Raw genomic sequence first — 13,185 nt, 5'->3', positions numbered from 1 at the left:
GTTCATCTGTGCGTGGCATGGGATAGTTGTCTGGGCGAGTTACAGCATTTAGCTTACGGTAGTCCACGCAAAAACGTATTTCCCCATCTGGTTTGGGAACTAGAACCACTGGAGATGCCCATGCACCTTCAGAGGGGCGGATTACACCCATCTGTAACATATCCTGGATCTCCCGTTCTATAGCAGTTTTAGCTTGAGGAGACACCCGGTAAGGTTGGACCCTAATTGGGTGAGCATTACCTGTGTCAATGGAGTGGTATGCCCGTTCAGTCAGTCCTGGGGTGGCTGAGAACGTTGGCGCGTAGCTAGTGCACAGCTCCTGGATCTGCTGTCGCTGCATACGCCCAAGGGTCATGGAGAGGTTCACCTCTTCCACACCACCAGCACATTTCCCTTCGTAGTAAACACCTTCAGGCCACTCAGCGTCGTCTCCTCCCTGGGCTGTAAACTGACAAACCTTTAATTCTCTGGAATAAAAGGGCTTTAGAGAATTAATATGGTACACCTTAGGCTTTCGGTTGGAGGTGGGGAATGCTATGAGATAATTAACAGCTCCCAGGCGCTCCTGGACCACGAATGGCCCTTCCCACGATGCTTCCATTTTATGGGCCTGGAGCGCCTTTAAGACCATGACCTGGTCTCCTACTTTGAAGGAACGCTCTCTGGCATGTTTATCATACCAGGCTTTTTGCTCTTTTTGAGCATCCTGTAAGTTTTCTCTAGCAAGGGCTAAAGAGGTTCGGAGGGTGTTTTGTAGGTTGGTTACAAAGTCCAGAATGTTAGTTCCTGGAGAAGGTGTAAATCCCTCCCATTGCTGCTTCACCAACTGCAATGGCCCCTTAACCTCACGGCCATATACAAGTTCAAATGGAGAAAACCCTAAACTGGGATGTGGTACAGCTCTGTAGGCAAAGAGCAACTGCTGCAATACTAGGTCCCAATCATTGGAGTGCTCATTTACGAATTTACGTATCATGGCCCCCAAAGTTCCATTAAACTTCTCCACCATGCCATTTGTTTGATGATGGTAAGGAGTGGCAACCAAGTGATTTACCCCATGAGCTTCCCAAAGGTTTTTCATAGTTCCTGCCAGGAAATTAGTCCCTGCATCTGTGAGGATGTCGGAGGGCCAACCTACCCTGGCAAAAATGTCTGCTAGTGCCTGGCACACACTTTTAGCCCTGGTGTTGCTTAGAGCTACTGCTTCTGGCCATCGGGTGGCAAAATCCATGAAAGTCAGTATGTACTGCTTTCCTCTGGGTGTCTTTTTCGGAAAAGGACCCAGAATATCCACAGCTACTCGCTGAAATGGAACTTCAATGATGGGGAGTGGCTGGAGAGGAGCTTTGACCTGGTCTTGGGGTTTTCCCACTCTTTGGCACACCTCACAAGACTGGACATAGGTAGAAACATCCTTGCCCATTCCCTCCCAGTGGAATGACCCCCCCAAACGGTCTTTGGTCCTGTTCACCCCAGCATGGCCACTAGGGTGATCATGGGCTAAGCTCAAGAGCTTGGCCCGGTATTTAGTTGGAACTACCAACTGTCTCTGAGGATGCCAGTCTTCCTGGTGTCCCCCAGAAAGAGTTTCCTTGTATAAAAGTCCTCTTTCTACAACAAACCTGGATCGATTAGAAGAGCTGAGAGGCGGTGGGTTGCTCCGTGCCACCGTCCAAGCTCTCTGGAGGCTTTCATCTGCTTCCTGTTCGGTCTGGAACTGTTCCCTTGATGCTGGAGACATCAGTTCCTCATTGGATTGGGGACATAGGCTTGGTCCCTCTGGAAGCGATATAGGGGATGGAGCTGTTTCTGTTGACTGTGAACCGCTCTCCGCTGGTGCACTATGTTGGGATTCAGGCTCCGGCTGAGCCTCTTGTGTAGGGTTATCGGCTGCTGCCAGTTCAGGTTCGGTGGGGCCCTCTGGTGTTGAGGTTGCAAGTACTGGATTCAGTGCTGGCACGGGGTCTGGTGTTGGTTGTTTGGCTGGTTCCGGTTCTGGGACTGGTTCCGTCTGGGTCTCTGGGACTGGATCCACTACTGCTGTTGCAGACATTGGCCTGGGGTCCAGGTCCATCACCTCTGACTGGGTCCTGATAGAAGTTTCCGGAACAGAGCTAGGCCTCACGGCTTGTTTAGCCTGGTTGCGGGTGACCATTCCCACCCTCTTGGCCTGCTTCACATGATTGGCCAAGTCTTCCCCCAACAGCATGGGGATGGGATAATCATCATAGACTGCAAAAGTCCACATTCCTGACCAGCCCTTGTACTGGACAGGCAACTTGGCTGTAGGCAAATTGAAAGAGTTGGACTTGAAGGGTTGAATCGTCACTTGGATCTCTGGGTTGATTAAATTGGGGTCCACTAAGGAAGCATGGATAGCTGACACTTGTGCTCCGGTGTCCCTCCACGCGGTGACCTTCTTCCCACCCACACTCACAGTTTCCCTCCGCTCCAAGGGTATCTGGGAGGTATCTGGGCCTGTGGACCTCTGGTGTGATTCCGGTGCAATGAACTGTAACCTGTTGGGGTTCTTGGGGCAGTTGGCCTTTACATGCCCCAGCTCGTTACATTTAAAACATCGTCCAGCTGACGGGTCACCGGGGCGAGGTGGGTTGCTGGAGAACGGGGTGGTGGAACGATAAGGGGTCTGGAGGGTTCTTTGGGAGGTAGGTGGGGCTTTGGGCGGCCCCCGGTAATAGGGTGTGGTCTGGGGTGGTCCCTTCTGGTCTCCGCTCCAACTGCGACCAGTTTTCTTCTTCTCTGCCACCTCCACCCATCTGGCTCCAATCTCTCCTGCCTCAATTACAGTTTTGGGTTTCCCATCTAGGATGTATCTTTCTATTTCCTCAGGAACACCCTCTAAGAATTGTTCCATTTGCATTAGGAAGGGCAAATTTACTGGAGATTCAACACTTGCTCCTGATATCCAGGCATCCCAATGTTTTACAATGTGGTAGGCATGTCGGGTAAATGACATGTCTGGTTTCCACCTTAGGGCTCTGAACCTCCGACGAGACTGCTCGGGTGTTATCCCCATTCTGACTCTCGCCTTGGATTTAAACAGTTCATACTTGTTCATGTGTTCTTTAGGCATTTCAGCTGCCACCTCAGCTAAGGGTCCACTGAGCTGCGGCCTCAGCTCTACCATGTATTGGTCAGTAGAGATGTTGTACCCAAGGCAGGCCCTTTCGAAGTTTTCTAAGAAGGCCTCAGTATCATCACCTGCCTTGTAGGTGGGGAACTTTCTGGGATGGGAAGTGGTACCTGGAGAAGGATTGCTAGGGTTTGTTGGTATATTCTGCTGGGCCTTTATCCTCTCCATCTCCTCCACATGCTTCCTTGCCTCCATTTCCCTCTTGTGGGCAGCCTCCTGTACCTCCTTCTCCAGCCGCATGAGTTCTATCTGTCTTTCATGTTCCCTTTGTTTTTCCTCAGCCTGAAATTTGGCTAATTCCAGCTGTAGTCGAGCTGAGGATTTGGCCATTCTAACCTCTCTGTTTTTAACTAACTTTACACCCGAGGTTTAGAAATAAACAAACAAAACTTGGCTGTAAACTTTTGCTGTGCTGGAATAGAGTACCTATTCTCTGATAGTGATTGTCAGCCTACAGAAAAAGACAATTCCCTTGTCTCTGCTCTGGGCCCAAATTAAAGCAAAAAACCTCCAACTACTTGGAAAACTGCTTACCCAGCCCAAAGAAAAAAAAATTTCTTTTCAAACCTGTACTCCTTGTAAAACAAAAAAAAATCAAAATCCTAAAAAAACCCTGCCACTTTTGTCTCCAGGCAAATGGGTAGAGCACACACCCCCTATTTACTTTTAGGAAGAAAAGAAAAAAAAAACCTCTGGGTTGGAAGACTGTGAATTTCCCTGCAGGAGTTAAGTACCCTGCCTCTAGGCAAAGAAAACCTGCAATTTACAAGATAATCCCCTTTTGTCTCTGCTTGGCCACAAAGCAGAGAGAAACCAAGCTGCTTTCAGTTTCAAAGCTGCCTTCTGGACTTCCTAAAAATTCCTTTTTAAAATCTGTATTTCTAGTTCAAAAAATCTCAACTGGATCTCAAAATGATTTCAGGTTAATCCCACCACTGTGCCACCATGTCAAGGTTCCTCCCCCACTCTGAACTCTAGGGTGCAGATGTGGGGACCTGCATGAAAAACCTCCTAAGCTTATCTTTACCAGCTTAGGTCAAAACTTCCCCAAGGTACAAAATATTACCCCTTGGACAGGCCGCTACCACCACCAAACTAATACTGGTTACTGGGGAAGAGCTGTTTGGACGCGTCCTTCCCCCCAAAATACTTCCCAAAACCTTGCACCCCACTTCCTGGACAAGGTTTGGTAAAAAGCCTCACCAATTTGCCTAGGTGACTACAGACCCAGACCCTTGGATCTTAAGAACAATGAACAATCCTCCCAACACTTGCACCCCCCCTTTCCTGGGAAATGTTGGATAAAAAGCCTCACCAATTTGCATAGGTGACCACAAACCCAAACCCTTGGATCTGAGAACAATGAAAAAGCATTCAGTGTTTTACAAGAAGACTTTTAATAAAAAATAGAAGTAAATAGAAATAAAGAAATCCCCCCTGTAAAATCAGGATGGTAGATATCTTACAGGGTAATTAGATTCAAAAACATAGAGAACCCCTCTAGGCAAAACCTTAAGTTACAAAAAAGATACACAGACAGAAATAGTTATTCTATTCAGCACAATTCTTTTCTCAGCCATTTAAAGAAATCATAATCTAACACATACCTAGCTAGATTACTTACTAAAAGTTCTAAGACTCCATTCCTGTTCTGTCCCCGGCCAAGACGACTACAGACAGACAGACAAACCCTTTGTTTCTCTCCCTCCTCCCAGCTTTTGAAAGTATCTTGTCTCCTCATTGGTCATTTTGGTCAGGTGCCAGCGAGGTTACCTTTAGCTTCTTAACCCTTTACAGGTGAGAGGAGCTTTCCCCTGGCCAGGAGGGATTTCAAAGGAGTTTACCCTTCCCTTTATATTTATGACAGACACCCAGGCCTTCCTGGGTGTCCAAAACTGTAGCTAATTCTGTCCAGCTATAAAAACCTCCAACTATACACCACCCCCACCGTGTCTGCAATGCGGATGCATTTTTATCAGTGCCTGGGCTCATCATCGGATGGAATATTGGGAGCAGAGTAATGTGAATTGAATTTGCTATTAAAATACGTAAGTAAATTGGGATCCAAACCTGATTGCACTGTACCGGAGGTTGGGGGGAGGGGAACAGGACTGGAAGGGGTTGAAGCAGTGAAGGGAGGGAGGATTGAGGCAGGCTGTGCTAAGTAATTCTGAGCTTCATACACATAATTGTGCTTCTGCCACCTCCTGCTTTTCTATCCCCTGATGCAGCGTCGGGTTTCTTCCACTCAGGAGGAGGAACACAACCCTTTGTCAGGCTGACTAATCTAATGGTTGCCTAGAAGGCCATATTTCCACTGAGCAAAACCTTTCATTTATTTTTTTTAAAAAAAATGCAATCAATAAATCCCTAATTATAATGTTTCCTGTCCCTGCCTCTTCTGCCCCACTCGGCTCCGTGTCAGCCTGATAATGTCACCACATGGAGCAGATTCGGGTTTACTAGTCCTCCAGGGCTGTTCTGTCAGATGAGGAATTGCTAGCTATTCACTCCCAAACAGCTGCTGATGTTTAATTTTTACATCAAATGCTCTGGGAATGGAGAGGCAGTGCGTTTAGCAGCTGCTGACTCTCCATTTCGTGTTCCCTGGCCAGCGTGACAGCAAGGTGCTGCTTATCTCCAACTCCACTGCCACCAAGTTCACTCATTTGAACACCTAGAAGCATGTACAGCCCACACTCCAAACCCCTGTAAATTTCCGTTCCAGTTGCTGGGCTTTAGAATAGTCCTAAGCCTGAGTTCCCATTGCAGAGATATCAGTGTTTTAGTTCCGCTGCCAAAAATCCCCCACTAAAATACTTCAAAGCATGGAATGGTTTTTCTTCTCTGTTGTTTCTGCACATCAGAGGGTGACTGGTTCTGTCTCTGTATCACAGGGAACCAGACAGCATATCCTGCTCCCCCACCAGGAGTCAGATTTCATCTTATTTCACTGCACAGCCTTCCAGGTAGAGACAGTGGTTGAACTCTATCAGAAGTCTACAGGTTGGGGAGGAAGGGAGAAAGTTCATGAGGGCACAGGCGCCGACTCTATGGGTGCTCTGGGGCCCAAGCACCCGCAGCAAAAAAAAATAGTGGATCCTCAGTACCCACCAGCCACAGCTTAGCTGTTCAGTGACCGGTGGGAGGCACTGGGGGGAGGCAGAGGGCAGCGAGCGGCAGGTAGTGGGGGCCTTGGTGAAGGGGGTGGAGCAAGGGTGGGAAGAGGAGGATTGAGGGTGGAACCTTGGGGAAGGGTTGGCCCAGGGGTTGGGCCTAGGGGTGGAGCACCTGTTGGAGAAAATAAAAGTCAGCAGCCTGAGGTATTTGCTATGTGGTCTGTGAAATCAGAGCCTTAGGAGAATGGCACTTGTTTGTCCACAATACAGAGAGTGGAATGAGTCCTCCTTTGAAATATGAAAGCTACAGCAAAGGAGAACAAGTCAGCCCTAGAGCTGTGAAGAGAGCTTGGCAGCGGAGTTCAAACAACAGTATCTTCCCAAACGGTCATGATGTTATCCCAGGCTTACGATTGTATCTGAAGGCACACAACACGCGCTTTCCAGAAGATGTGGCTTTTGGGGACATGTAAGGAATATCTTTGTTTAAAGAGAAGCCCTGGGGAATGAATTACAGAGGAGCACCCATGCACAAAGAGGTCAGGGTTCTCAATCCGAACCGTCATTGTAATCCAGAACCTGACATGTTCACGCAAGGAATCCAGCCTTGTACCGGGACTTGCATCAAGGACCGCAGCATTCAAAAGCAGTGGCTCATCCCCTTTAGCTAAAGAAACTCCATGGCACACATGGCATGACCAGTGATACAATAGGATACATTGCTCTAATGCTTTTCACTTGAGCATTTCAAAGCACTTTGCACATACTGGCTAATTAACCCTCCCAGCACACGAATACATTTATTTATACAGGAGAAACCAAGGCACAGAAAGGTTAAGTAGTTTGTCCAAGGTCACATAGTAAGTGAGGGGCAGAGCCAAGGCCAGAACCTATGAGTGCTGAATTCATTTCTCTGTATTAAACACTAGATAACACTGCTTCTCAACAGCACAGCAATCATATATCTTCCTTCTATGCATCTGGTCAGCACCGAGCAATCTCACCGCATCCAGCCAGAACCAGAAGGTTATTAGAACTGTTCAGCTAGTTTTAATATGCAGGTACCTAGTGCTAAATCCTGCTAAAGCCCCTCTTCTTCAATTGGACTACTCTTGTGAGCCAAAGAGGCACAATTTGGCTCTTAATGCCTTATAAGCAAACACTTCTGGGTAGTTTAAAAAAAAGAATCTTTGATTAAATTTAGTGCAACAACAAAATAACCAAGAAAGCATTTGTACTGCATTTTGATGAAGCATGCTCTGCGACATGAAGGAGAAAGGGAGCAGATACAGGGTGTCAGGCAGGGTGTTCCAGTCCAGGATTAATGGAAACTGACATGTGAGCAGGAAAAATTATCATGACCAATTAAACGTAACCCTTAATAATGAAAAACAAAGCAACCATGGACAGTCTCTTCTTGTAAGTGCCTCTGAAGTGTCTACCTTGGAGTGAACGAGGCTGGGGAAAGGAAGAGGGGAGATATTTGGGGCTCCTTTTTAAAATAAACTCCCCCACTAAATGTGTATGTGTCAAGGACTACTTGGGAAGCAGAATTGCCCATTCCTTGAGAAAGGGACTGGGAAGCCAGAGGCCAGAGTTCTGTTCCAAACAGTAAAGCTGTCCCTAAAGTTCCCTGGGAGTCAGATTTTAATACCCTTGTTCATGCTGACTAGCACCTGATTCCAAACAGGACTTCACACAGCGTAAGGCACTGCTCAGGATAAGGGTATCAGAATTTAGGCCTTCATTGCCTGAGTTTTTTTTTAAGTAAAATCCTGGCCCTGTGAAGGTCAACTGGAATTCTCCCATTGACTTCCAAGAGGGTAGGATTTTACCCCATGGGTTTAAAATGAGAATAATCCTACTTGCCCTCCCTCCTTTGTTAAGCATGTTATTTAGATTTTGACCATGAGTTAATCACAAGAATGTTAGCTCATGTACAAAATTTGAAACAACCATTAGACAAAAATTGTTGCAGGATGGTTCAGTGCCAATAAAGCCGCCACCCCAGCCTATCAACCCTTAGAACCCACTCCCCACTCAACTCCCTCCCCAAAAAGCCAGGAAAAGAGGGCATTCTGCAGAATGTCCTGACATTCATCAAATCTGGACTCTGGCATACTGAGATCTTTGGAAGACAGCTGCTCTGTACATGCAGTGTTGGTAGAACGGTCAAATATACCTGGCTTAACCATTTGTATCGTGTGTATTTGACACCTCCAATTATTTGACTGCATGGTAACACACATTTTGTGGCTGCAGCTTAGGCACATGGGCTATATTCTGCTCTCAACTCCACTGCTATAAATCTAGAGTAACTTCATTAAATTTAGTGGGTCACGTTTATCTTTGCAGCAGCACAAGGACAGAGAAGAGGCTATTTGCGCTCTTCCTGACCTGCTGCTGGGGTCCAAGGTGCAGGCAAGGTCTGAGGCTGCTCTGACTTGTGCCTTATCCTGCCAATAGCTACTCTCGGGCTTGCAGTAGCAAAGAATCATCAAGGCACAGGTCCACCCCAGCCTACTCCTAGCCCTGACACAGTCCCTATGACCAACCCCTCCTTCGGCCCACCCCATCCTCACCTCCAGCCCACCACAGAATACTGCCTATGAGTCTGCGGGGGTTTTGCAGAGCTGGAAGACCCAGCTTTGTGCTGAAGTTTGTGTGCTCCATACCAAGGGGAGCTGGGCAGTCTCTTTGTACTCAAAGTAGGAACTGCACCAAGGTGCAGTGTGGAAGATTAGAATCAGGCCCTCAGTCGAACATGTTATCCAGTAGCAAGCAGGTGCTAGCTGAGATCAAGGGTGGAATCATTTTAATACCCAGTATGTCCCCATTTTAAGAACCAGAGGCCTATGAAATCTTAAATGTAATGAATCCTTCTTTCAGCTTTCACATGGCACCTGTTGGCAGCAAGAGCATCAATTTCAGTACACCCAAGAGAGGCACCTCATACCAAAATTGAAAACATCGCTCTGCATCTCCAGACAATGGTCTGCATTTTTGTGGAGATTGCCCTTTAAAGAGAAGCTTTGCCAGACCTCAGAAGTGGAGGAATTTTATTTATATATTTATATATATTAGTGGATATCATTTTTTGAGCCAGTAAATCCTTTGTACTGCCATAAATAAAGTATAAATTGGCAGGGGGATACGTGCAGAGTAGGGGTGGGCGGACCTGAGTAATGGAGCTCTCAATGTTTCTATAAATTAAGAACACCCGACTTGACAATGAACAACTCGTCTTTATCAATTTACTTTCCAAGACCATGCCAGTGCTTCGCAATAAAGCTTCCTGTCCATTTCAGACCTAATCATGTGTAGCATAAATCTGACATATCAGAGACTGCTTTCAAGGCTAAGAAAGGATCAGCAAGGATGTTTATCCTCAGATATGATCAAGCCAAGGCATTCCCACCCTGACTCCTCATTACATTCGATATCAGGAACCTCACCCTACTGAACACTCAGTTTTTCCTAATCCTACATAAGGTATCTGGACTCCCCCAATGACAGTGCTGCTCTCTGCCCCCATACACCTTCTCATCTGCTTCTCTTATAAACAATCCACAAATTAACAGGAGTTGCATGGGTTTAGCACTTCTCAGGTTTTGTTCCCCATTTTTAAATATAGCACAAACTTGCTTAAGTGATTACCCTGATGATCTGAAACAAGGGCACAACCCCTAGCGAAAGAGAGAGAGAAAGAGAGCCACTGAATGTCTGCAATGTTTAAGCATCCAGTTTAAGATAAATGAGGCAGAGGGTTCAGAGAAGCAAGTTCAATTTCATGGAGTATATGTTGCATTTAAAAACAGAGGGCCAGATTCACGGGTGCCCTCCAGCTGCGTTGGTTCACTGGAGCAGCACATAGTAGCCAGGGCGAACAACTGAATTTTGCACACTGGAAATTGCACATAAAACAGACTGGAGTCTTCTCTCTGGCATATATCAATTACAACAATAGGATCTGTTGCTGCACTTACCCTTCCAGATTATATTAGGCGATGCTGAGGGTACATATTTGATTGCAGGTCTGTTGGGAACACTGGGGCATGGCCACTAGTTAACTCGAGGGGATGGAAGACCACGAGTGTCGATGAAGCCCCCTCGCACTAGGCCCAGGTGTCCTTGGCCCCCTCGCAGCAGCTCTGCATACTAGGCTCAAGTGTCCTTGGCCCCCCCCACCTGGAGGCACACACAGCAGTTATGCTGAGAATCTGCAATAGTATGTTGCAGAGTCAGACAGCCTGAAACTAAGCAAGGCCAAACAGGGGAGATATGGAAGAACAATGCTGAATAAAGCAGCTTTATGTATAGTTTAACAAATGATACAGAGAATCAGGGAACTAGCTGGGAACTGGATTGGCTGGCTATATGGATACTTGGGGCAGCTTGCTATTGGATAAGTATGCTGGGAAAAAGGATGTATAAAAGCCTGTGTAACTTCCTGCTCTGTGCGCAGGATTTGAGATTTTATTCTCCCTGTACCTTTTTGCAGCTGCAAATAAACTTTTCTGCTTCTCCACCCCTGTCAAGGTTCCTCCCCCACTCTGAACTCTAGGGTACAGATGTGGGGACCTGCATGAAAAACCTCCTAAGCTTATCTTTACCAGCTTAGGTCAAAAACTTCCCCAAGGTACAAAATATTACACCCGTTATCCTTGGACTGGCCGCTACCACCACCAAACTAACACTGGTTACTGGGGAAGAGCTGTTTGGACGCGTCCTTCCCCCCAAAATACTTCCCCAAAACCTTGCACCCCACTTCCTGGACAAGGTTTGGTAAAAAGCCTCACCAATTTGCCTAGGTGACTACAGACCCAGACCCTTGGATCTGAAAACAATGAAAAAGCATTCAGTGTTTTACAAGAAGACTTTTAATAAAAAATAGAAGTAAATAGAAATAAAGAAATCCTCCCTGTAAAATCAGGATGGTAGATATCTTACAGGGTAATTAGATTCAAAAACATAGAGAACCCCTCTAGGCAAAACCTTAAGTTACAAAAAGATACACAGACAGAAATAGTTATTCTATTCAGCACAATTCTTTTCTCAGCCATTTAAAGAAATCATAATCTAACACATACCTAGCTAGATTACTTACTAAAAGTTCTAAGACTCCATTCCTGTTCTGTCCCTGGCCAAGACGACTACAGACAGACCCAGACCCTTTGTTTCTCTCCCTCCTCCCAGCTTTTGAAAGTATCTTGTCTCCTCATTGGTCATTTTGGTCAGGTGCCAGCGAGGTTACCTTTAGCTTCTTAACCCTTTACAGGTGAGAGGAGCTTTCCCCTGGCCAGGAGGGATTTCAAAGGGGTTTACCCTTCCCTTTATATTTATGACAACCCCGTTGTGATTATTGGGTGCAGCACACCGGGTAACGAACCAATTCAAGCTGTTGTTCAGCCTCTCGGCACTGGGTGCCGGCAACAGGTCTGAGAGAAGAATCGGGACCTTAAGCTTTTCTGTAGCTGAGAAAAGTTCTGCACCCCCTGTTGAAAGAGCAATGGGTGTGGCTTGTCAGCAGTGAGGTGCTTTGACAGAGCTGAGTGAACTCAGGATTAGAATCATTGCAGGTGATGCAGTGCAGAATTGAGGTGACTTGACCAAGCTGCATGGAAGCTTGGGACTAGAAAACCAGGGATGCTATCGGTCTCAAAGTGCATTGACAGATGTGAGAACTAGGGAGTTTCCTGCTCTATGTAATTAAGACAGTTTCCCAATTTCTCTTTGCAGAATAAAAGAGAATGTCCTTTGTTTTTTTAAAATCAGCCTTCTATTTATAGCCCCTTCCTTTCTTAGGCCAGATCTACACTATAAACTTACATTGGTATAATGACGTCGCACAGGGGTGTGAAAAATGCACACCTTTGAGCAATGCAGTTATACTGACCTAACCCCCAGCATAGATGGGGCTATGTCAACAGGAGCGCTTCTCCCATGGACATAGCTACCGCCTCTTGTGGAGGTGGATTAACTATGCTGATGGGACAAGCTCTCCTGCTGGCGTCATAGCATCTTCACTGAAGCGCTAAAGCAATGCACCGCTGCAATTTTAAGTGTAGACCTGCCCTTAGCCTTATGTGGGGTATGTACATCTTATCACGAAGTCTTTATATCGTTGCAAGTCCATCTCCAACTCCCCAAAAAGCACGAAAAGACAGAACTCTTCAGCAAAGACAAGTCATTATACACTTGGAGTTTGGAGGCCAAGCCATTTTGGAAAGGTGATCAAAGGTAGGGTGTTTTCAAAAAGACAATGACGGGGATTTAATAACCCCCACCCCCAACCCATAACTCTGATGCTCCTTTCTCCACTGATTGAAATGAGATGTGGTTGGAGAATTTCCAGGGGAAGTGCAGATATGACACTGTTGTCTAGTCTTGCCACTGAGAGGGAATGCTCCAGGACACCCTATTCCTGATTCTACTCTCATTTTGGCCCTGATTCAGAAAAGCACTTAAGCATCTGCCGAACTCCATCCTTATTCTGCATAGGATTAAAGCACATGCACATAAAATTAAGCATGTGCTTACTTTCTTTCCTGGATAACGATGGTTTGATGCCCATGCTTCATGTTAAGCACATGCTTCCATGCTTTGCCGAATGGCATCCAATTACAATGGTGTAAAACAGGAATATTCCCAGTGGAGTTACATTGATGTAAACTGCGTGAGAAAAAAGAATTGGGTACCATATGTACCTATGAACACAACCCCCCTCCTGTCATATGATTCATGTGACATGTTAAGCATAGGTTTCCATCAGACTTTAAATAATATCGTAACAGAATACCTAATGATACGTGAAATATAAGAGGGAGGAAAAATCTTTAGTTTGCTTTGCTCTGTGAGTGATACAGAGGGGATTACACAGGATCCATGTGTCCCCCTAAAGGAACATAAACA

At 46.2% G+C, this 13,185-nt stretch overlaps 1 long non-coding RNA gene across 1 annotated transcript in view; it reads right to left on the bottom strand.

Moving 5' to 3' along the window:
* LOC311529666 overlaps positions 1 to 10,406 on the bottom strand; it is a 40,086-nt gene extending 29,680 nt beyond the window's left edge. The window contains exon 1 of the long non-coding RNA XR_014713857.1: positions 10,260 to 10,406. This is a non-coding gene — a long non-coding RNA (uncharacterized lncRNA). The remainder of the gene's footprint in view (positions 1 to 10,259) is intronic.
* Positions 10,407 to 13,185: the final 2,779 nt, after the last annotated feature.

This window comes from Lepidochelys olivacea, assembly GCF_965140295.1.
Source record: "Lepidochelys olivacea isolate rLepOli2 genome assembly, chromosome: 13".
NCBI classification, from domain to species: Eukaryota; Metazoa; Chordata; order Testudines; family Cheloniidae; genus Lepidochelys; species Lepidochelys olivacea.
The sequence above is the reverse complement of the archived record's forward strand: the minus strand, read 5'-3'. Positions and strand labels throughout refer to the sequence as shown.